Below are 22,737 nucleotides of genomic sequence, written 5' to 3'. Positions count from 1 at the left end.
TCAAAAGCCTGGTGTGGGATACAGCAAAATGATGATTTATCTTAAAGAGCTCTTCTTGCAATGATGGAAGCCTGGCAGCCTCTCTTGCTAGTCTTCTAGTCCACAAGGAGCCTGTGGTCTTTGGGCTTCTCTTTGTTTATGATCTTTGGTTGTTTTCCATTAGAATGCATCTTTAAGTTGCTCTAGTTCCACTCACTAGTCCTCAGAGTTTAAAAGCTCTTCAAATGCCACAAGTTCCCTACACTACCTCCCAGCTTCCCCACGGAATGCGTAAAGTGACAAGAAGCTTGGAAATACAGATGGCATAATTATATATTTTGTAGTTGATTAATCAGTACAAAACATTAATCACATTTTGTATAACAATACATAATCAAATTCTTTATAGTTGAAATTAAGTTTCTTTTTGATAGGGAATGCATTCCTCTAGGGTACTGATGGTGTTTTCAGCATCTGGTAGGATCCCATTCCACATCTGCATTTGACTTTCATCTGCTCTAGGGCTTAGTAAAATGTAGCTTATAGGTTGCTTTATGTCTCTGCATGTACTTGCTAATAGAGAAATTTGTTGAGAGGGAAATATTTGCACAAGTTAGATGCTCCATATCTATATTTTCCAGGGCATAACTGGCTTATTTAATGAAAACAATTAGATTTTGCTTTCCTAAAGAGTTAAGCCACTGAAATCAAATAAAAATTAGACATTAGACAGTCACTTTTTTCTTCGGAGCTATTGAAATAAATACTTCATCCTTCAATTACATTTATATAATTATGAACCAAAATTCTAATGTATAATACATAAATTTTTTATAGTAATAATGCCCAATTTCTTGAATATTTTAAAATATTTATGGGTAGATAGGTATTACTTTGAGCACATTCATAATTATATTTACAGTTACTTAAATAATAATCAAAATGTGTATGAAAGCATACACAATCTTTATGCTACCATATTCTGCTACTATGGATCAGAAGAATTGTAATTCTCAGTTTTCGAATCATGTGACTGTTAGGTGTTAACTGTAAGGTATGTTCTAATTTATATGTAGTTCTGTTATAATGTTTCTAGACAGAATTAAAACAACAGTTAGGTATATACTCTCTTCAAGTTTGTAACAATGCTTTAATACTATATACATGCAAAAATGTAAATTAGGGGATTTTTCAAAGTAACAGAGGAATAATGATGTTAATGTTTAATATCTCCATGTGTGTATTAACCATTGCACCATAGTTGCATAGCTGGTCATTTGAACTCAAACAGAATTCCACTTGATGCTATGCCTCAGAACAAAAAACTTGATGCTCATATATGAATATATTTTAACATACATGTATCCCATGTGGCATAAATACATATATGTAAATATCCCAGATATTGTAGCTTAAATTGCGATTGCATCATTCAGCTGAAGATAAGGAGGCAGGCAAATATACTAATACTATTGACTAGACAGGGGAAGCATTCTTGGGAGCTTGAGAGAAGTGTCATGGGGTCCATTAATTGTTTACACAGAAAGTGAGAAGTCCTGACCTGTTTATTTCTTAATGGCTCCTGTGTTTCATGCTGGGTGGGGGGGGGGGGGGCATGATTTTTTAACAGAATATTTGTGTACTTTGCAGTTAGTGGTACTTGCATCTAATTTTATGTAAACACACTTAACTTCTGTGAGTCTTCTTTCCTATGTACTGCCTCTTAGATAGTTTGTCCTCCATCATACTTTTCATCCTGAAGATTTGTGTGTTGTGCAACTGATTTCCTTACAAAGGGGTGCTGGAAAATGTGGCTCAGCTACCTACCTGTTGCAGGCATTCTCCCAGCACCCTGCAGCCTGTTTGATGCCGAATGGCATGGGTACCAAGCTTCAACCTTATTTCCCATTCAGTAAGTACAGTCTGCAAGAGAAAGGTAAGCAGTGCAAACTCGATAAGCCTTCCCTTTGAACAAGCACTGTGTTAGCCTGAGTTAGGCACTAGGATGTGACTGGCCCCATGAAAAAACATTAAGGCTCTGAAAAGTGGTATACAAATAAAATGATTGATGTCCTGTCAATAGGGACTTCAGGAAGAGGATCAAACAGAGCTGTTCCTTTTGAAGTATGGATGGAGGTATGGGCAAAGGTGTTATATTTTACTTTTCTATCTATCGTAAACCCCAAAGCCTTATTCCAACAAGAATGGCACCTGGTATCTGAACACAGCAGAGCACTATTTCTTAGCAGTAGACACATTCCAAGGACAAACACAAAAGCTGGATTTGTGAAAATCCATTCATGAGGCATTTATTGTAAATTTTTCCATCACTGGAATGGTGTGGGCTGGAAGGCTTATAGATATTCCAGCTTGTCTCTTTTTGCCTTCCTTTTTCAAAGACTTTTGAACTTTCCTTTTAAATAGTCAGATTATCCATCCTAAGGACATTTGGATTGAAAAATATTATGATAATTTAGCAAATTGCTAGATATAAATGAATATATGCATCAAATTGCATTTCTTTAGCATGTGTATAATTGCAAAATATAAAAAATAAATTAATATACCACAAAGCTCCAAAAGTTGAATATTAATCTTTTGAAATATAGAATCTGCAAGCATTTTATGGGCAAATGTGTAAATTATAAGTGAGAAATATATTTGACGAAATGAATTCATAGTTCCTATATATATGAGAAGGTAATGTTAAAATTGGCAACTTCCACAAAACACTCACAGACTCAGTAACAAAATCCCAAAACTTGTTTTTTCTTCTTAGTGTTATGATTATATATTAAATTATGTGATCAAAACCAAAGTTCAATATCAAATAATAAACTCAAAGTGAAAAAAATCACAGTACTATCAGATACAAGGAGGAAACTTTAAAGAGTCAGACATAGAATCAGTTTTCCAGACACATACATTAGTGACTCATGAAGCTTCTGGATGGTAGAGGAGGGGGGCATAGTGTAAGAGGTTTGCAAGGGCAATCACTTTTTTTATGCTATAAAAATTTATTTGGAGCCGGGCGTGGTGGTGCACGCCTTTAATCCCAGCACTTGAGAGGCAGAGGCAGGCAGATTTCTGAGTTTGAGGCCAGCCTGGTCTACAGAGTGAGTTACAGAACAAGCCAGGACTACACAGAGAAACTCTGTCTCGGAAAAAAACAAAACAAAAACAAACAAACAAACAAACAAAATTATTTGGATCTCTACCTCATTTTGTTCCTTGTTTAAATTTGCTTAAAGTCTCACACTTCAAGATTATAAAGGGGAAAGAAAAAGAATCTAGAAAAGTTATAAAAGACTTTTGGAACCATGGCATAAAGATTAATCTCCTGAATGTAGCTGGACAAATGTCAGCCAAATAGATAAAGCTACCATTCTGTAGAAGACTGTTTTCTTAGCATGCATATGGTCAGGAGCCAATCTTAAGTACCAAAGAAACACACAAACAAAAACCATAAGGGACCAATTCATGAGAATATATGAAATGGGAAAAATCCCTATTGGAGAATTTTAATAAGCAAACAAGAAAAGATGCCACCCAAATAGTAATAAAAATAGTGGCTTTTTCTGAAATAAAGCCCATTGTTGTGGCTAGCCCTGGGGCTAATTATATTTGGTGTTAATTCCATTCTCCTGTGAGTGGTTGTGAACAAGGAATGAGTCAGCACTCAGGGGATTTCCTGTAAACCTGCTTCCCACCTTAATTTGTAAAATAAAGGAGAGCTGATGATTGGGCAGATAAAAGGGAAGGTGGAGCTGAAGAGGGAGAGGGAGGAGAAAATGGAAGATGGAGAGGATGCAAAGGAGGAGGAAGAAGAAGAAAAGTGGAACAGAAGCACAAGGCCTGGAGAAATCGCAAGTTCTAAGGGGTTTCATAAACTGTGAAAGATGGTAGTGTAGCGGTAGATCTGCTCAATCTAGGCACTCAGCATGTAATCACATTAATTGTGTTGTGTTTTCATTGCAGGGGCATATTTGGGTTGGAGAAATTTACCACAACAGCGTATGTATGTAACTGTATGTTTGTGGAACCCTAGTAAGTGTAACTATTATCACAGAGTCCTTGATAAATAATTTTACATAATTTTTATTATGAGGTGATTTCTTTTATATCTGAGATACAGTCTTGCCATTTTTACCTATGAATTTCAAAAAAAGTCCTCACATGTGTCCAAGTTCACATAAGGATACATTCAAGAATCTTCATACCAGTAGCATTTATATCAACAACAGCAACATATAATCATTGAGGCACTGCATTTGTCTTTAAAGAGAGATGATAAAAACATTGTCTTATATGCATCAATTTTAATATTCTAAAACAGTGAAAGTAAATGAACCAGAGTTGCAGGGCAATTTCATCAGGATAGAACACCACCACCCAAGTCTCTGGCTATGACTATGCAAATCTACATGCTCATTCATCTACCATGAATATCATGTGTTTATCTCTTTGTGTACATGGATTACTGTATCTTGTGTATAGGAGCTTAAGTTCAAAAGCATCCCTGGACTACAACATGACAAAGTCAAAGCAGTTTCTTGTTGGCCAGTTTTATCCTCAATTTCTAGTGAGGATCTCCAGCAGTAATCCTGGACTCGGCCTCAGTTTCTTCCTGTTGCTGCTCCTAGTGCTGATTCACAATTGCTAAAGAGAAGACCTAAATCCAACACTACTTCTGTTTCCCTATTCTGACCGTGTCTTCAATAAATCCTGGCTTTCAATAAATGTCTTATGGATGTTAGACTGGTTGCTTGGCCCTCCCCCCAAATATTTCAACTTTATCAAATTCTTGGAGTTCTCTGTTAAAGAAGAAATATAAACTGTTTGCTGTTTTATTAATTCAAAACAGATAAACAAAGAAAATATTTGTCAAGCCTTCCAAATTATACTTCTGGCCATCACTGTCCTTTCACATGGTTAGACATTCATTCACTCAGTGGTGCACATGAGAGAGATGAACTCAAAAGTAGGACATGATGACATAAACCCATGAGTGGAGTTTGGCAGAAGCTTGTCATGACCTAAGGGTGAAAGATATTCATACTGACTTAAGTGCAAATTTTAAAATATAGCAGCAAATAGGGCATTCTTATTTCTTAAGGGGAAATAAGCATATTGTTTACTATGTAAGTCTACGGAAGGTGTCAAAAATGACCATATCTATCACAAGTCATTCACAAACAAATAAATTAGAAAAATACTCATAAAACATTTACTGAAATAAATTGGACTTGGCTAAAAATAGATCTTGAATGTGAAATCCTTACAGCTGGGTCCTTGTCAACATCTTGGAGAATCCTATAATGTAAGTGGGTCTACTGAGATGAACTGACTTGAAACAAAGATAACATTTTGTCCTTTGCCGTTTAACAAGCATGTGTGTGTTTGTGTGGTCTGGACAAGGATACTAGCACATAAGGATCAGCTCTAGCACAAGTTATCAATGAGAGAAATATTCTAGACATTGGGGAAAATAAGAGTAACCCTGAAAAAAAAGGATCTGAGCACAATGCAGCATTCACACAGTCCAATTTAGCGATGCTATATATTTAGAAAATCACAAAACTAAAGTGCCTATCAAAAATTTTGTACAAATGTATTTCTATTCTTGACATATATGACTGTCTGTCCTTTCTTTAGAAATGAAACTCCCATTACATCCAGTTTTCCTTTGTTTCACATTATTTCAAGAAGAAATATGATAGTGATGTGAGTTTATAGGTTGTCTGATGGAGGTATATCAAATAATCTGAATTTACCTCTAACTCAAACTATACTAGTGCTATTAACAAACGTTTTATGCTATGTGTTTTAGGGAATAATAATGAGAAAATTTTATGTATCTATTCTGTGAACACAGATTTTCTGTCTGTTTGTTTTGTCTTGCTTACAACGGTTTTTAAATCCTGAAGAAACTATGGTAAAAAATACTTAAATAAATAAACATGGAGATGGCCTGGCTGCCACTCAAGAAGTTGAGGTAAGATCTCTGTACCTTAAAATTATATCAAAGAATAAAATAAATGAATAAACTAAGTAATACACTTTCTTTTTATTAATCATTGTTAAAATGATTTTAGCCATAGGGGAAGAACTAAGAAAACATTTTCCTCCTATGATACTGTTTTAAGGGGAACATATTTGAACTTCTTTTTTATAAAGAATTATATTGTAGCTAGTCTATTTAAAAGTTACAAAAACCTTGTATCATATTTATAAGCTATGAACCTAGATTAGGCAGATTCTCTTCTACGCTCACCTACATCCCAGCCATAATCCCCTTGGGACTTCCTGTTTGAGTCTCTCCTGGGCTGCTTTTGCTCCATCAGTCTGTCTTCAGGGTGTACCTCTCTCAGCCACATGCTCTTGGTTCATCCACTTAATGGAGACCCCCTCTCTCAGTCTTCTTTATACCTCTCCCTGTAGTCTCGCTTGAGAACCCTTGCTCAGTGTTCAGATCTGGCCTTTTCTACTGCCCAATCACGCGACCTAGCCTTTTGTTAAACAAGAGCTTCAAATTGGGGATCAAGGTTTACACAGCAACGGCTGAACAGCGTTCATGAGATTTCACTTCTCAAGAGGCAACCAGATCTTGGGGTTCAGAATTTAGCACTTAATATAGAAAGCAGCAGACCCACCCTCAACTCTTTTTATCTTTACATTAAAAATTACTAAATGACAGATTTGTGTTCTTTTTAATTTGTACTTGGAACAGGTACCATATTTTCCCGAAATAATATGTGTAATCAATATATACTTAAGGCAGATCCTTCCCCTAATGAATAAAGATTTCAAGGAACCAATCACCGGGCGAGCAGGCAGGACTTCCAGAGGGAGGCAGGAGAAACATATTTCCTTTTGGATGGAAGACAGCATGGAGACACAATGTAGGTAGTGAGAGTAACCCCCCCCCCCCGGCTTAGGTGGCAGATCTGCAGGGATTCGCCACCCAAGGATTTATAATTTAGCTTACAGAATTAGGATGCTAGTATCTGGGCTCAATGATTGTGTTACCTGAAGATTCTAAACTAAGAGTGTGTGGTGTTTTCCTCACACGGTCGGTGACTCAATTGAGTTCCAAAGAAAAGTATGGTGGCAGGGAATCCCAGTCAGCCATGGGAATTTGGAAGAGTGGGACTAAGGTGGCAAAAATCCACCATGAGGACTTAGCAACCCAGGAGGAGAGGTTTCATAGCTCTGAGTCAGAGTTTGTAAGGCTGCAAACAGACTGGCTTGTCTGCTGGTACCATGCCGGTAGTAGTGTGAATTGCCTTATTTTTTAATATTTCACTCAACATATACTTGTAGTTCTGCTTCTTCCAGATGCAGGTATGTACAGACTGGACATAACAGTTGAGTGCCACCTCTAAAGAGAAAAATTACTACACTTATTGCTTGGGTTATGCGCTTAGTATTTCAGAGGCCTCCAGGCAGAGTACAGGCTGTGAATAAAGGTGCGGAATCTCACAGATTAGATTCTTCACAAATTTACCAGATCAAGAATCCCAGGAAAAGTGTTACACACTAGACCTAAAGATCATGAAAAAAAATGTTGGAGACCTCCAGAATCCTCACAAAGTGCACACCATTACATGAATAACAAGTATAAAAAAGTGTGCACCCTGGGGAAAGAAACAATCAAGATGCTCATACTACAGAAGACACACAGCCTGCAAATTCACAAGAACGTCCCATTAGTCGAGGCAAAGCTGAAATTTGATATGTATCTAGCCCCTGAAGCTGCCACAGGGACTTCTCACAGAAGAGAACTTGACCAGCCTGTGCCTCACCAGCACTGAGGATTTAGTCCTGCAGTGGCATCCAGAAGCCTTTATAGCAGGAAGCAAAGTCCTGATGCCATACAGCTCAGACTACAAATGCAGTTACTTAGAAAACCATTCTCGCCCTTCCACTCCACTCCAGCACCGGGGTGCCTTGCCAGCGGAGTCTCCCGACACCAGCAAGGGCCAACACAGGATCCTAAGACCTCTGGTGAGTGGAACACTACTTCTGCCAGGAGGCAGGTTCGAACACCGGATATCTGGGCACTTTCCCTGCAAGAAGAGAACTTGCCTGCAGAGAATACTCTGACCACTGAAACTAAGGAGAGAGCTAGCCTCCCAGGTCTGTTTATAGAGGCTAACAGAGTCACCTGAGGAACAAGCTCTTAACAGAGACAACTATAACAGCTAGCTTCAGAGATTACCAGATGACGAAAGGCAAATGTAAGAATCCTACTAACAGAAATCAAGACCACTCAACATCATCAGAACGCAGCACTCCCACCCCACCTAGTCCTGGGCACCCCAACACAACCGAAAATCTAGACCCAGATTTAAAAACATTTCCCATGATGATGGTAGAGGACATCAAGAAGGACTTTCATAACTCACTTAAAGAAATACAGGAGAACACTGCTAAAGAGTTACAGGCCCTTAAAGAAAAACAGGAAAACACAACCAAACAGTTAGAAGTCCTTAAAGAAAAACAGGAAAACACATCCAAACAGGTGATGGAAATGAACAAAACCATACTAGACCTAAAAAGGGAAGTAGACAAAATAAAGAAAACCCAAAGTGAGGCAATGCTGCAGATAGAAACCCTAGGAAAGAGATCTGAAACCATAGATTCAAGCATCAGCAACAGAATACAAGAGATGGAAGAGAGAATCTCAGGTGCAGAAGATTCCATAGAAAACATCGGCACAACAATCAAAGAAAATACAAAATGCAAAAGGATCCTAACTCAAAATATCCAGGAAATCCAGGACACAATGAGAAGACCAAACCTACGGATAATAGGAGTTGATGAGAATGAAGATTTTCAACTTAAACGGCCAGCTAATATCTTCAACAAAATAATAGAAGAAAACTTCCCAAACATAAAGAAAGACATGCCCATGATCATACAAGAAGCCTACAGAACTCCAAATAGACTAGACCAGAAAAGAAATTCCTCCAGACACATAATAATCAGAACAACAAATGCACTAAATAAAGATAGAATATTAAAAGCAGTAAGGGAGAAAGGTCAAGTAACATATAAAGGAAGGCCTATCAGAATTACACCAGACTTTTCACCAGAGACTATGAAAGCCAGAAGAGCCTGGACAGATGTTATACAGACACTAAGAGAACACAAATGCCAGCCCAGGCTACTATACCCGGCCAAACTCTCAATTACCATAGATGGAGAAACCAAAGTATTCCACGACAAAAACAAATTCACACAATATCTTTCCACGAATCCAGCCCTTCAAAGGATAATAACAGAAAAGAAGCAATACAAGGATGGAAATCACGCCCTAGAACAATCAAGAAAGTAATCCCTCAACAAACCAAAAAAAAGACAGCCACAAGAACAGAATGCCAACTCTAACAACAAAAATAACAGGAAGCAACAATTACTTTTCCTTAATATCTCTTAATATCAATGGACTCAATTCCCCAATAAAAAGACATAGACTGACAGACTGGCTACACAAACAGGATCCAACATTCTGCTGCTTACAGGAAACCCATCTCAGGGAAAAAGACAGAAACTACCTCAGAGTGAAAGGCTGGAAAACAAATTTCCAAGCAAATGGTCTGAAGAAACAAGCTGGAGTAGCCATTCTAATATCGGATAAAAACGACTTCCAACCCAAAGTTATCAAAAAAGACAAGGAGGGACACTTCAGACTCATCAAAGGTAAAATCCTCCAAGAGGAATTCTCAATTCTGAAAATCTATGCCCCAAATGCAAGGGCAGCCACATTCATTAAAGACATATTAGTAAAGCTCAAAGCACACATTGCACCTCACACAATAATAGTGGGAGATTTCAACACACCACTTTCATCAATAGACAGATCGTGGAAACAGAAACTAAACAGGGACACAGTGAAACTAACAGAAGTTATGAAGCAAATGGACTTAACAGATATCTACAGAACATTTTATCCTAAAGCAAAAGGATATACCTTCTTCTCAGCACCTCACGGGACCTTCTCCAAAATCGACCATATAATTGGTCATAAAACAGGCCTCAACAGATACAAAAATATTGAAATTGTCCCATGCATCCTATCAGACCACCATGGACTAAGGCTGATCTTCAATAACAACATAAATAATGGAAAGCCAACTTTCACATAGAAACTGAATAACACTCTTCTCAATGATACCTTGGTCAAGGATGGAATAAAGAAAGAAATTAAAGACTTTTTAGAGTTTAATGAAAATGAAGCCATAACATACCCAAACCTATGGGATACAATGAAAGCATTTCTAAGAGGGAAACTCATAGCTCTGAGTGCCTCCAAGAAGAAACTGGAGAGAGCACATACTAGCAGCTTGACAACACATCCAAAAGCTCTAGAAAAAATGGAAGCAAATTCACCCAAGAGGAGTAGATGGCAGGAAATAATCAAACTCAGGGGTGAAAACAACCAAGTGGAAACAAGAAGAACTATTCAAAGAATTAACCAAAGGAGGAGTTGGTTCTTTGAGAAAATCAACAAGATAGATAATCCCTTAGCTAGACTCACTAGAGGGCACAGGGACAAAATCCTAATTAACAAAATCAGAAATGAAAAGGGAGACATAACAACAGATCCTGAAGAAATCCAAAACACCATCAGATCCTTCTACAAAAGGCTATACTCAACAAAACTAGAAAACCTGGACGAAATGGACAAATTTCTGGACAGATACCAGGTACCAAAGTTAAATCAGGATCAAGTTAACCTTCTAAATAGTCCCATATCCCCTAAAGAAATAGAAGCAGTTATTAATAGTCTCCCAGCCAAAAAAAGCCCAGGACCAGACGGGTTTAGTGCAGAGTTCTATCAGACCTTCAAAGAAGATCTAATTCCAGTTCTGCACAAACTATTTCACAAAATAGAAGTAGAAGGTACTCTACCCAACTCATTTTATGAAGCCACAATTACTCTGATACCTAAACCACAGAAAGATCCAACAAAGATAGAGAACTTCAGACCAATTTCTCTTATGAATACCGATGCAAAAATACTCAATAAAATTCTCGCTAACCGAATCCAGGAACACATTAAAGCAATCATCTATCCTGACCAAGTAGGTTTTATTTCAGGGATGCAGGGATGGTTTAATATACAAAAATCCATCAATATAATCCATTATATAAACAAACCCAAATACAAAAACCACATGATCATATCGTTAGATGAAGAAAAAGCATTTGACAAGATCCAACACCCATTCGTGATAAAAGTCTTGGAAAGATCAGGAATTCAAGGGCCATACCTAAACATGATAAAAGCAATCTACAGCAAACCAGTAGCCAACATCAAAGTAAATGGAAAGAAGCTGGAAGCAATCCCACTAAAATCAGGGACTAGACAAGGCTGCCTACTTTCTCCCTACCTCTTCAACATAGTACTTGAAGTATTAGCCAGAGCAATTTGACAACAAAAGGAGATCAAGGGGATACAAATTGGAAAATAGGAAGTCAAAATATCACTTTTTGCAGATGATATGATAGTATATATATATGTGACCCTAAAAATTCCACCAGAGAACTCCTAAACCTGATAAACAGCTTCGGTGAAGTAGCTGGATATAAAATAAACTCAAACAAGTCAATGGCTTTTCTCTACACAAAGAATAAACAGGCTGAGAAAGAAAATAGGGAAACAACAACCTTCTCAATAGTCACAAATAATATAAAATATCTTGGTGTGACTCTAACTAAGGAAGTGAAAGATCTGTATGATAAAAACTTCAAGTCTCTGAAAAAAGAAATTAAAGAAGATCTCAGAAGATGGAAAAATCTCCCATGCTCATGGATTGGCAGGATCAACATTGTAAAAATGGCTATCTTGCCAAAAGCAATCTACAGATTTAATGCAATCCCCATCAAAATTCCAATTCAATTCTTCAATGAACTAGAAAGAGCAATCTGCAAATTCATCTGGAATAACAAAAAACCTAGGATAGCAAAAACTCTTCTCAAGGATAAAAGAACCTCTGGTGGAATCACCATGCCTGACCTAAAGGTTTACTACAGAGCAATTGTGATAAAAACTGCATGGTACTGGTATACTGACAGACAAGTAGACCAATGGAATAGAATTGAAGACCCAGAAATGAACCCACACACCTATGGTTACTTGATCTTCGACAAGGGAGCTAAAACCATTCAGTGGAAGACAGCATTTTCAGCAAATGGTGCTGGCACAACTGGTTGTTATCATGTAGAAAATTGGACATAGTACTACCAGAGAATCCTGCAATACCTCTCCTGGGCATATATCCAGAAGATGTCCCAACCGGTAAGAAGGACACATGCTCCACTATGTCATAGCAGCCTTATTATAATAGCCAGAAGCTGGAAAGAACCCAGATGCCCATCAACAGAGGAATGGATACAGAAAATGTGGTACATTTACACAATGGAGTACTACTCAGCTATTAAAAAGAATGAATTTATGAAATTCCTAACCAAATGGATGGACCTGGAGGGCATCATCCTGAGTGAGGTAACACATTCACAAAGGAACTCACACAATATGTACTCACTGATAAGTGGATATTAGCCCAAAACCTAGGATATCCAAGATATAAGATACAATTTGCTAAACACATGAAACTCAAGGAGAATGAAGACTGAAGTGTGGACACTATGCCCCTCCTTAGAATTGGGAACAAAACACCCATGGAAGGAGTTACAGAGACAAAGTTTGGAGCTGAGACGAAAGGATGGACCATCTAGAGACTGCCATATCCAGGGATCCACCCCATAATCAGCTTCCAAATGCTGACACCATTGCATACACTAGCAAGATTTTATCGAAAGGACCCAGATGTAGCTGTCTCTTGTGAGACTATGCCGGGGCCTAGCAAACACAGAAGTGGATGCTCACAGTCAGCTAATGGATGGATCACATGGCTGCCAATGGAGGAGCTAGAGAAAGTACCCAAGGAGCTAAAGGGATCTGCAACCCTATAGGTGGAACAACATTATGAACTAACCAGTACCCTGGAGCTCTTGTCTCTAGCTGCATATGTATCAAAAGATGGCCTAGTCGGCTATCACTGGAAAGAGAGGCCCATTGGACACGCAAAGTGTATATGTCCCAGTACAGGGGAACGCCATGGCCAAAAAAATTGGAATGGGTGGGTAGGGAAGTTGGGGGGGGGGTATGGGGGACTTTTGGGATAGCATTGGAAATGTAATTGAGGAAAATATGTAATAAAAAATATAAAAAAAAGAAAACCATTCTCATTAAAGTGTAGGTTAAGCATACACACACAAACACATACACACACACACACACAGGGTAATATACATGGTATATATACATATATAGGTATATATATGAATAAATTTCAATTTGTCTATCAAATACATAATTGAAACTTTTGTTCAGATGTTTCATAGGCATTTTGAATTCAGTCTACCCCGGCTGAAATAGCAGTTATCCTTTATACCACCACTTTGTCATTCCCATCACTCCACACAGTAGCCTATCTCTCCACTACATGAGATCCTAAATCAGGATCTGTCCTAAATCCCCACCTTTCCCTCCCCTTTCTCTCCATTGAGCTTGCTGATGTGAATTCTCCCCAATTCTTCTTACACTGATTATCCAGTCCCAGTGAAATCCTCACTATTTATTTATTTACATACTTGATTATGGATGTGTACATGTGCTGTGCGTAACCCATGCATTTCAGTGTGCAGCTTCATATGGCTAGGTCCACACATGCAGGTTCTGGCGCAATACTTTTCTTCTTCTATTGCTATTTGCTTTATTCCTCTGAGACAGATTTTCTGGACTAGAAGCTTACCAGTTTCACCCACAAATTCATTTGTCTTCTGTGTCTCAAGGCCAGTGTTATGTGAAAAAAATGGCCTGGTTTTTATACAGGGGCTTAGTCATTTAAACTTAGGTTCTTACAACTCCAACACTCTTACCAGTGCCAATTCTGATGTATACAACTGTCTACTTCATATCTTGGTTTTTTTATTTCTCCTAAATTGTGCCTTCCCACAAAGTATTCTCAGACTTTGGATGAAAATGAAACTTAATTGCTATAGTATATTTCTTGGATGCAGAAGACACAGGCTTTCATAATTCAGAGATGGTGGTCCAGAAGTAGGGAGTTGAAGGCACAGCATCAAAAGTTTGTAACGCAGAGTGAATAAGGGCTACCCAAGACTGAATATATATTCAATGCAGAGCTCCTGTGCTGCTACTAAATAACTCTTTTAAATCTGCAATTATTTCCTGTTGAAGTCTCAATTGATGCAACGTTTCTTCTTTCAGAATTCTGAGCAGATGCCAAATACCCTTTAATGCACAGAGCAGTAGAGCCTCCTGTTCCAACTGCCAGACTTTACTCCTCCACAGCACTGAGGACTGTATCTGTGTTTAATGTGGCTTATGTACATGTATATGTATATGTATATGTATCTTCATTGCTAGAGCACAACATTTATGAGAACAGACCTCTGGCCTTTTGTGCACCAAAATTCTCCAGCCTTAAAAAAAAAAAATGCAAACCAAAACCAAAACCAAAACCAAACCAAACACCCACACCAAAATACAATAAGTGCTCAGTGAATATTTGTTGAATAAAGAAATAAATGAAAAGATACACAAATAAGTGAGTCTATAAAGCTTCTGTAAAATTAAAATGCATTTTGTATTGTGGTTTGAGAGCTAACCTCAGCATATGACAATGTTTAAAAAACAGGGGGAAATGATGCAAATCTTACACATGTCTGATCCTAGTGTTTCAGGTAGGAGATATTCAACCCATGTAGACGTTACAAGGGAATAACTAGGGAGATGTGATAGGCTCTCAGTAGAGAGGAATCAGGTTAACTTCAGGGATAATATTGAAGAAGATCTCTATACAATGGCATGGGTAAGCTTATTTCTGAAGCATAACAGAGAGTTGCTTCGAAAACAAACTAAAGGACAAGGAAATGTCTAACTACACTGGGAAGAGACCTAACAGCCAGTGTGTGTGTGAGAGTAGGGAGCTCAAAGTCTGCAATTGCTGTGCAGGATGGATAGGAAATAGGTCTGTTGAACAGAAATAACAGAATTCCTTCTTTGCTATAGCTGGGACAATTTGTCACCAAGGATTTTAGAGGGAGAAGACACTTTCTACAGCATTCTTTTTTTGTTATCATATTCCTTATATTGGCTTCATCTCCAGTCTCAGAGCACCTGTCTCACTGAGAACAACTGCATAGAAGAAACACACACCTACACACACACACACACACACACACACACAATCTTTTCACTAATGATAGCATCTAGTCTCTAAAGTTGGACAAGAGGCAAGGTACTATGGATAGAGAACACTTTCATGATCAAATTAGCAAGAAGACTTAGAAGAAGGGACATTTAGTAAAAGGTAGAGGAGTATAAGAGACAAGAGATGGGGAGATTTGATCCAGGAACGTTATACAAAATGGTAAAACTGCTAAGGAATAAATAAAATTTATAAAATGTCTCATTGTCAATGTGATCCTTCTTCTATCTATGAATAGCAAAGGGACAGAACAGATCTTGGCTCCTCTTGGGTCCTTGTGCTGCAGCTGCTGTTTCTCATTTTCTTGTTTGGGTCTTGGCCATTTGGTAGCAAATTTAGTTTGACAGATGTTGAGAACTGGGAAATTAGGAAATGAAGTAATCCAGCAGAGAATCCATCAAACCAGCATGCAAGGTGCTGATGTTTTTAATCATCATTCCAAAAATTTTATAATAATTCCAATTTAGATTAATGATGATAAGATCCAGTTGCACCCCCGAATACCAAAAAAGTTAAGTAAACTGTTTTAAGAACTAGAGAAAAAAAAAACTCAAAAACTAATAAATCATCATTACAGAACCTAGAATGCAGTAATAAAGTATATAAAATCGTTTCTTAATTAGGACTTTAGCTTTTCACTTGTGTTATTTGAAAAAAACTATTATTACATTCAGAGCTTTAGAATTATTTTAAAAATACTTAAAGAACAAACATTTTTTAGTTTTTATTCTCCAGCTATTCAAATAGACAATTATCTTAAGAACTATTTTTCTAAGAATTATAATCCACATTAAGTTGTTTTAATAGTGAATTAATATAGAGAAAAATTCATATACATTACAATTATATTTAAATGTTTTTAATTTGAAGGTATTAGAATAGTGGAATTTTGAAATATAAGAATGATTACAAAATGTACTATTCAAGTTTAAATTTTTAAACAAATTGAATAATGCTGAATTTAGAATTAATCCTCCTTAAATATTAACTCTTTCTTGGTTCAAATTTCTTTTAAGAAACTGTGGTGAAAATAATTCTTACATTATTAGCACCTGCATTTGTGATTCTTGTGAAGAGACCTGGACAATTCCTTCTGGTAAGATCTGCATGAAGCTTTAACGTACAGAGTTTTAATCATTAAGTACTCAGAAAGGGAAGAAGATCATCTATCCCCTGTACAATTCATTAAAGATACAAGTTAGATACACACTGCATGTAACCTAACAAATTCAATGGAGAATTAAGTAGCTTTAAAGGCCTCAATTACTCTCATAGTGAAAAAATGGTGACAAACAACACAGAGAAAATTAAAGACTAATACTAATAACACGTTAGCATATCATAAAATTTTATGATACATGAAATTAAAAATTGTAATGGCAGAAATGGCAACATGTAAATTGTCAGGTGTGTGTGGGGGGCAGGGGGCGACTAGGGGTGGAGGGTGGGGATGGAGCAGTGAACCCATTGATAAAGAAGAGAGAGAGTGAGTCACTGAGTGAAACTAGACTTTAGAAAGTGAACTTCAGGCTCATTCTAACATGAGAAATGGTCTTTGTATGTCATAAAGGTCATGCCTGAAACTGCTATAACAACCAATTTGGGGGTTCAGAAGAAAGTATAAGATTTTTGCTTAATCATAATTTTATGTGAATGCTGATGGTTGACTTGGTATGTAAAGACATATTGATGCCCAAGTTGGACTGGTAGAAAAGACAGCTGCTCCATTATTGTCCCCTGGCATCCTCTTTCACACCATGTGTGTGCATGAACATGTTCGATAAATATTAAAAAATGTTGTAAAAGATCTATGCGATCTAGAGCCTTCTGCATGAAGACTGAAAGACTGAAGGAAACCCCTTAATTTGCTTAGGATTAATAAGAAATCGACAAGCAGAAGGAAATATGGCCATATATGTCCTGATAATGACCTGTGTGGAAGTCCAACAAGGCCTCCTGCTCATGTGCCCTCAGTCTCTGTGTGGAAGTCTTTTTATCTCAATGCATAGCTGGATCCCTTCTGAAATGACAATTTTAAGGCTTCATTAGATCAAATATAAGCCATGCTAGCAAATATCTTCAGAGACATGAGAATATAGGAGTGAAGTTCTTAGTTTTAGAACTGACTCTGGGGAGAGCTTGTATTTAGTATCTGGAACATCTTGGAAAAAGAGGTGATTCTAGTTTCCCTTCTATAACTTAGATCAAGCAGGGAACACGGGTCACAGATGGGGTTGGAGGAGAGAGTATGCATGTCAGGCTGGGGGGTGGGGGGAGCAGAGGCTATGAGTTTGGGTGGGGAATGCAGGTCAAGCCAAGGAGAAGAGGACCCAGGAAGACTGTTTCTGAGGGCCTCCGGTTTCATTGAGATCCAAAGACTTCCCATTGTTGATACAAAGTAAGACAGACAGAGATGGAGAGAGTGTGTGCGTGAGAAGAGAGGAGACTCATTGTTGAGTCAAATAAGATCATTCATGGCCCTGGAACACCTAGAATGTTTTAATATAGAAAAGGGTTCAACAAGGTTTGTATTCACAGAACAAATTGAAATAATATAATTGAGCATTTTTCAAATGAAATATGGGAATATCAGCTAAGATGTTTACAGCAAAGTATAGGAATGTTTGTGGTATGTCTTGGATGCTATCTCATGGCATTTTTATCTGTGTGGTTCATGGAAGCTAGGGGTCTATTAAGTTAATATTTTCCACAGATTTTACCAGAAAATCACAAGGCCATTATGTCGGACATTGAGAAGAGCAACGAGTGAGATGAAGGCAACTAGCTAATTGTGTTGAAATGTGCCTGAAGGATATGCTGAAGATGCAGAGACAGGGTGGTTACAAGATTGAGGGGACTAAGGGCAGCCAGAGATAACTTGGCTTTGTATCTGCAGCAACCCAACTCTCCACAATCAGGAAGTTCTCATCAGTCAGTCTAGAAGTGACTTCTTGCCTAGGACTTTCAGTTCACAGCATGCTAAAGTGTCACATACAAAAATTCTGGCTTTTGTGCTCAAATAGTCACTTCTTTCCTGTTTTTACAGACCACAAAAGTTACAAAGTCAACTCACAACCAAACAAGTAAATCATAAAATAGGAATCGCCTTTTGGTATTATAGATTCTTGATATCTTTCTGGCTTTCTGTCTCTGTCTCTGTCTCAGTCTTTCCCTCTCCTTGATTCTCCTTGCCTCCCTCCTTCCCTCCCTCTTCTCTTCCTGTCCTCTCTCCCTCCCTTCCTCTTCTTCTTTCCCACCCACATTTTGTTATAATGGGATTCCACCTCTACATAACATATTCCAAAGAGAGAACTTATTTGTGCTTTCAACCTAGTAATTCAAGTTTCCCCTTCAAGTTAAAAAAAAAATGAAAAGGACAATCCCTTGACACCCATCAAACTCTGAGGATTAGGTGAGGACAAATAAGAGATAATTTATGGAAAGCACTCTGGCAAGCTCAGCAGGAAGAGACCATTTACAGGGAAAGCACTTTTTAAAACATGCTGATCAAACTGCCTCAAAGGGTGCAGTGAAAAAGGAGAATGAACGAACGTGCATTGCCCCTCCCACTCCTTACAGCTTTTCAAGAACCAAAACATCACCACCACCATCACCAACAGCAACGAAAACAAATAAACAACAAAACAAAATCAGTAATAGCAACCCAAAACTCCACTGGTGTCCTTAGATGCATTTCCAGTGAAGAGATTTTAGGGCTGCTTGTCCCTGAGTCACACCTGAAGGGTGAATGTCTCCACACTGCTGAAGCCTATGCTGAGAGTTCTGAGTGTGGCTCCCTCTGAAATTGTTAGGACACTAACAAGGATATTTTCTGTTCTGCATTGTTTAAAGTCTTTTTGGATTAGCATCTCTTGTATCTAATCATTGTCCACTCTGATGTAGATGGACTTGATTTACATATGAAATGTGCATCATACAAATAGCCAATAGCCTGTTTCTTTCCAAGTACTTGTGGAAAATGAACTGTTGGAGAGTGGAAGCTAATCCCTAATCTCTTGATGGGAGAGTATGTATGTACTCTCTGTAGGGAAAGGCAAAGCTCTGCCAGTGACAATGTGAATAAATCTATTGCTTTAGCAAGAGAGCAACAGAAACAGGCTGAACACAAGGGCTGCATTCTCCATGAAAGTAAACCTGAGACCTCATGAAGGGTCTCTTCTGTTACGCAGAGATGTTTTCTTTCACCTAAAAAAAAAAAAAAAAAAAAAAAAAATGTGAAACACATTACCTGTTGCTTAGGGAATTATACAGTTGCTTTGGAGTGTGGTTTTCAAATCTGTAATTTAAACTGTGCTGAGGTCAATTCAGTCATGGGGTAACATGGAAAAGCTGCCTGGAGATTAGAAGCTAATACTAGAGAGGTGAATTACAGTAGGAACTCAGGGAAGACCTCTGACTGTAAAGCAAAGACCATCCAAAGCATTCTGAATCCAATACATTGTCCAAGTTAATCACTCACTGTGCTCTGTTTGAATATAGGAGCACCCCATATCATTACTCCTATGAAAATGCCTATTTAGCACATATGTTTGACAACATGAGACACTTGAATGCTCCATGTAGGAACAAATAAAGGGAATAAAAACTTCTGAGAGTTTAGCATCTCTGGAGTCTTTGAGGCTTGGCATCCAAACTCCTAGATCATGCAGAAATGTGATAAATGTTCATGTTATCTATTCCTGTGTTTGTATTGGATAAACCAGTCTTAACCTAATTTTTCAGGAGGGAAGAATACTGGTTCTCTTTGACAGAAAGCAAAGAATGTTGGTTTCATCTCTCCTCCAACCTTCCCAAGCTTCAGATCATCTCAACATAGTAAGTCTCTAAAAAATGGAAATCATGTCACTAATAGAGACCACATTGTGTGAAATTCATGCTATGCCTTCTGTTCTCTGTCTTGTGGTCATGTGAAGTCATATCATATGTGAATGTCAATCTAGAAACTGTCAGTCTCATAGAGAGTTCTATGCATTTTAATAGCAGAAGCAGTGTGTGAGCTTCATAAGAACTGTGCAGAAATGCCTAGTTCATACCCATGTGGCAAGGGTCACAATGTCGAAGCCACCTTAAACAAGCTACAATGAGTTCAGAAAAATCAGTAAATTGGAGAGCTATAAAGATATTGTCTCACCAACCTCATTTGTGTGAATATGCGTACCATAATTCATTTATGCACTGCAGTGAATTTTTTTTTTATTCTTTCAATCAAGCTATATACAATGGAAGGAGAAAGGTAATGTATCTTTCCACTAGGTTGCATTGTAAGAGTGGCTTCACTCTTGGGCTATTAACTAAAAGGGAAGCATTCTTTTTTTCCTTAGAGGTTAGAGCCATCACTGGATATCAGAATGATGATGTCATCTTTTGAATAGTGGTGCCATTTACATTTGCTTTTCTTTCTTAAACAATGCAGAATGACCTGTGAGGCATAGTTGTGAGTGATGGGCAGAAGGTAGTAAAGACAACAAAATGTCAAAGTCAAGCCCCAAAACAGTCAAGAAAGAGCTAAATGCCATGTCTTGCAATCAACAGATCTCTGTTATTCTATAACACAGGCTCATCCTATTTTGTTCCCCTTACGACATATTGTTTCTCACAAAATACATTTGCTTATGGTTATTATGCTTTTCCCGCTCTCTTAACTTCATAGCTTAGTTCTCCTCAGTTTAACTTTAGTCAGACTGGAGAGATCAGTGGCTGGGTTGGATAATCAGAAAACATAGCAAACCATAGAGGTGGTACTTTGCTTTCGTGAGGTACACAGAAGAACTGTCTTACCCAAGCTTTAATACTTTCCTTCCTTCCTTCCTTCCATTCCTTCTCTTCCTTCCTTCCTCCCTTCCCTCTCTCTCTCTCTCTCTCTCTCTCTCTTTCTCGTGTACTTTCTAAATCCAACTTATTTACTTTTAAGGGAATCAGCCTCATTTGACATACAGTTGCCTTGGCATCTTGCTATTGATCAGTATTTTATTAACTAAGAAACAATGGCTTCTCAGCTTTACCTGTTCCATACTTTCTCAAAAGGACAGACATGTAGAGACAGTAAAATCATAAAGCCATCCTCCTCTTGGACACAAGTGTGCAGAATGAGCTAAACATTGTTTATTAGCCAGTATCTATATGTGTCAGTGGAAACGGAGTCATCCCATTAGTGTGTCTCCTGGGTGCTGTGGCCCTTCCTTCCTTTGCAAAAGCTACTGTAGAACTAAAACTCATACTTCCCTTTACATGCTAAGAAATCACTTAACACTTTAAAATCTGTGCGTGGGAACAGCTCCTTTTTCAGATGCTGTAGCCTTAAATGTTCCCTTCCTGAGGGGTTGAAGAGATCTGATAAAATGAAGAACTTTAAGGTAGCAACTATTTAGAATGAAATGTGTTATATAATGGTGGAAAAACTAAGCCATTTCTTAGAACTTAAAAGAACCTCAGGCCCTGTGCTACCCTGTAGATGCGAGGACTGGGCTCTGCAGAGCTTTCATGGAGCACAGCTGGAGTGTAAGGAGGCCAGCCTCTGTGATCTGCTCAACCTTGACCCAAGCAGCAGGACTGGGCTCAATCTGCTCCAGGCTTGAGGGTCTGTGAAAGAAAATCTTTTTGAAAAGCAAAATCCCATTCCTAAAAGGATAAGCTGTTCGTGCATGTGGTTACAATCTCTGAACTTCAAAGTTGAGAAGGCATAGAGACAACATTGTCTTACAAGAAAGAGTCAAAACCAACTTACAGGAAGTGTTAAGTTTTCCTTTTGGACCCCAATTTCCTTTTCCTGATTATTTACCTATTCGTCAATTGTGTCACTGTATACTTCCATTGGTCTCCTTCACAAAGGTGGGAAACACTAAGCTGATAGGACAAGTGGTCCTGTGAACCAGTGCACAACACCACAATGGAAAGTCATATTAACATCTCTAGTGTCAGAAAAGCAGAGCCAGTGAAAGATGAGTTGGAATTTGGTTTCAGGAAAATGAGAGAGTTGACAGACATTTAAGAACTTCAGTTACAGTACAAACATAACACATACTCTGTAGATGTTTTTGGCTACAACAACTATGAGTGTTTCCAACAAGCAGACTACTTTGAGACTGAGGTATCAGTAGCCCTACCATCTTTTAACTTTTTGGTATATTATGGGGAAATAAAACATCCTATATTCAGGAGCTACCTACCTGCTTGGTTAACTTTAACTCATATACCTCAGTGTTTTCCACTCCCAATACATAGTGCCTGTTGAGACATGCTAATTTAGGTTCAGCTTCTCAAGAGAATGGAGAATTTTTGTCAATTTTTTTTTACTGAAAAATAACATACTTTATCACTATTATAGGAACAAGTACAATATAGTAGCTGCAGAGGTAAGCATTATCAACTTCACAGAATCTAGAATAAAGTAGGAAACAAGATTCTACAAATATCTATGAGGGATTGTCTG

General features: G+C 37.9%; 1 pseudogene; it reads left to right on the top strand.

Moving 5' to 3' along the window:
- Nucleotides 1–1,852: 1,852 nt before the first annotated feature.
- Gm34658 lies at nt 1,853–19,090 on the top strand (annotated as a pseudogene).
- The last annotated feature ends 3,647 nt before the right edge of the window (nt 19,091–22,737 follow it).

This window comes from Mus musculus, chromosome 18, assembly GCF_000001635.26.
Source record: "Mus musculus strain C57BL/6J chromosome 18, GRCm38.p6 C57BL/6J".
NCBI classification, from domain to species: domain Eukaryota; kingdom Metazoa; phylum Chordata; class Mammalia; order Rodentia; family Muridae; genus Mus; species Mus musculus.
Note: the sequence above shows the minus strand (reverse complement) of the source record. Positions and strands in the feature narration are given on the sequence as shown.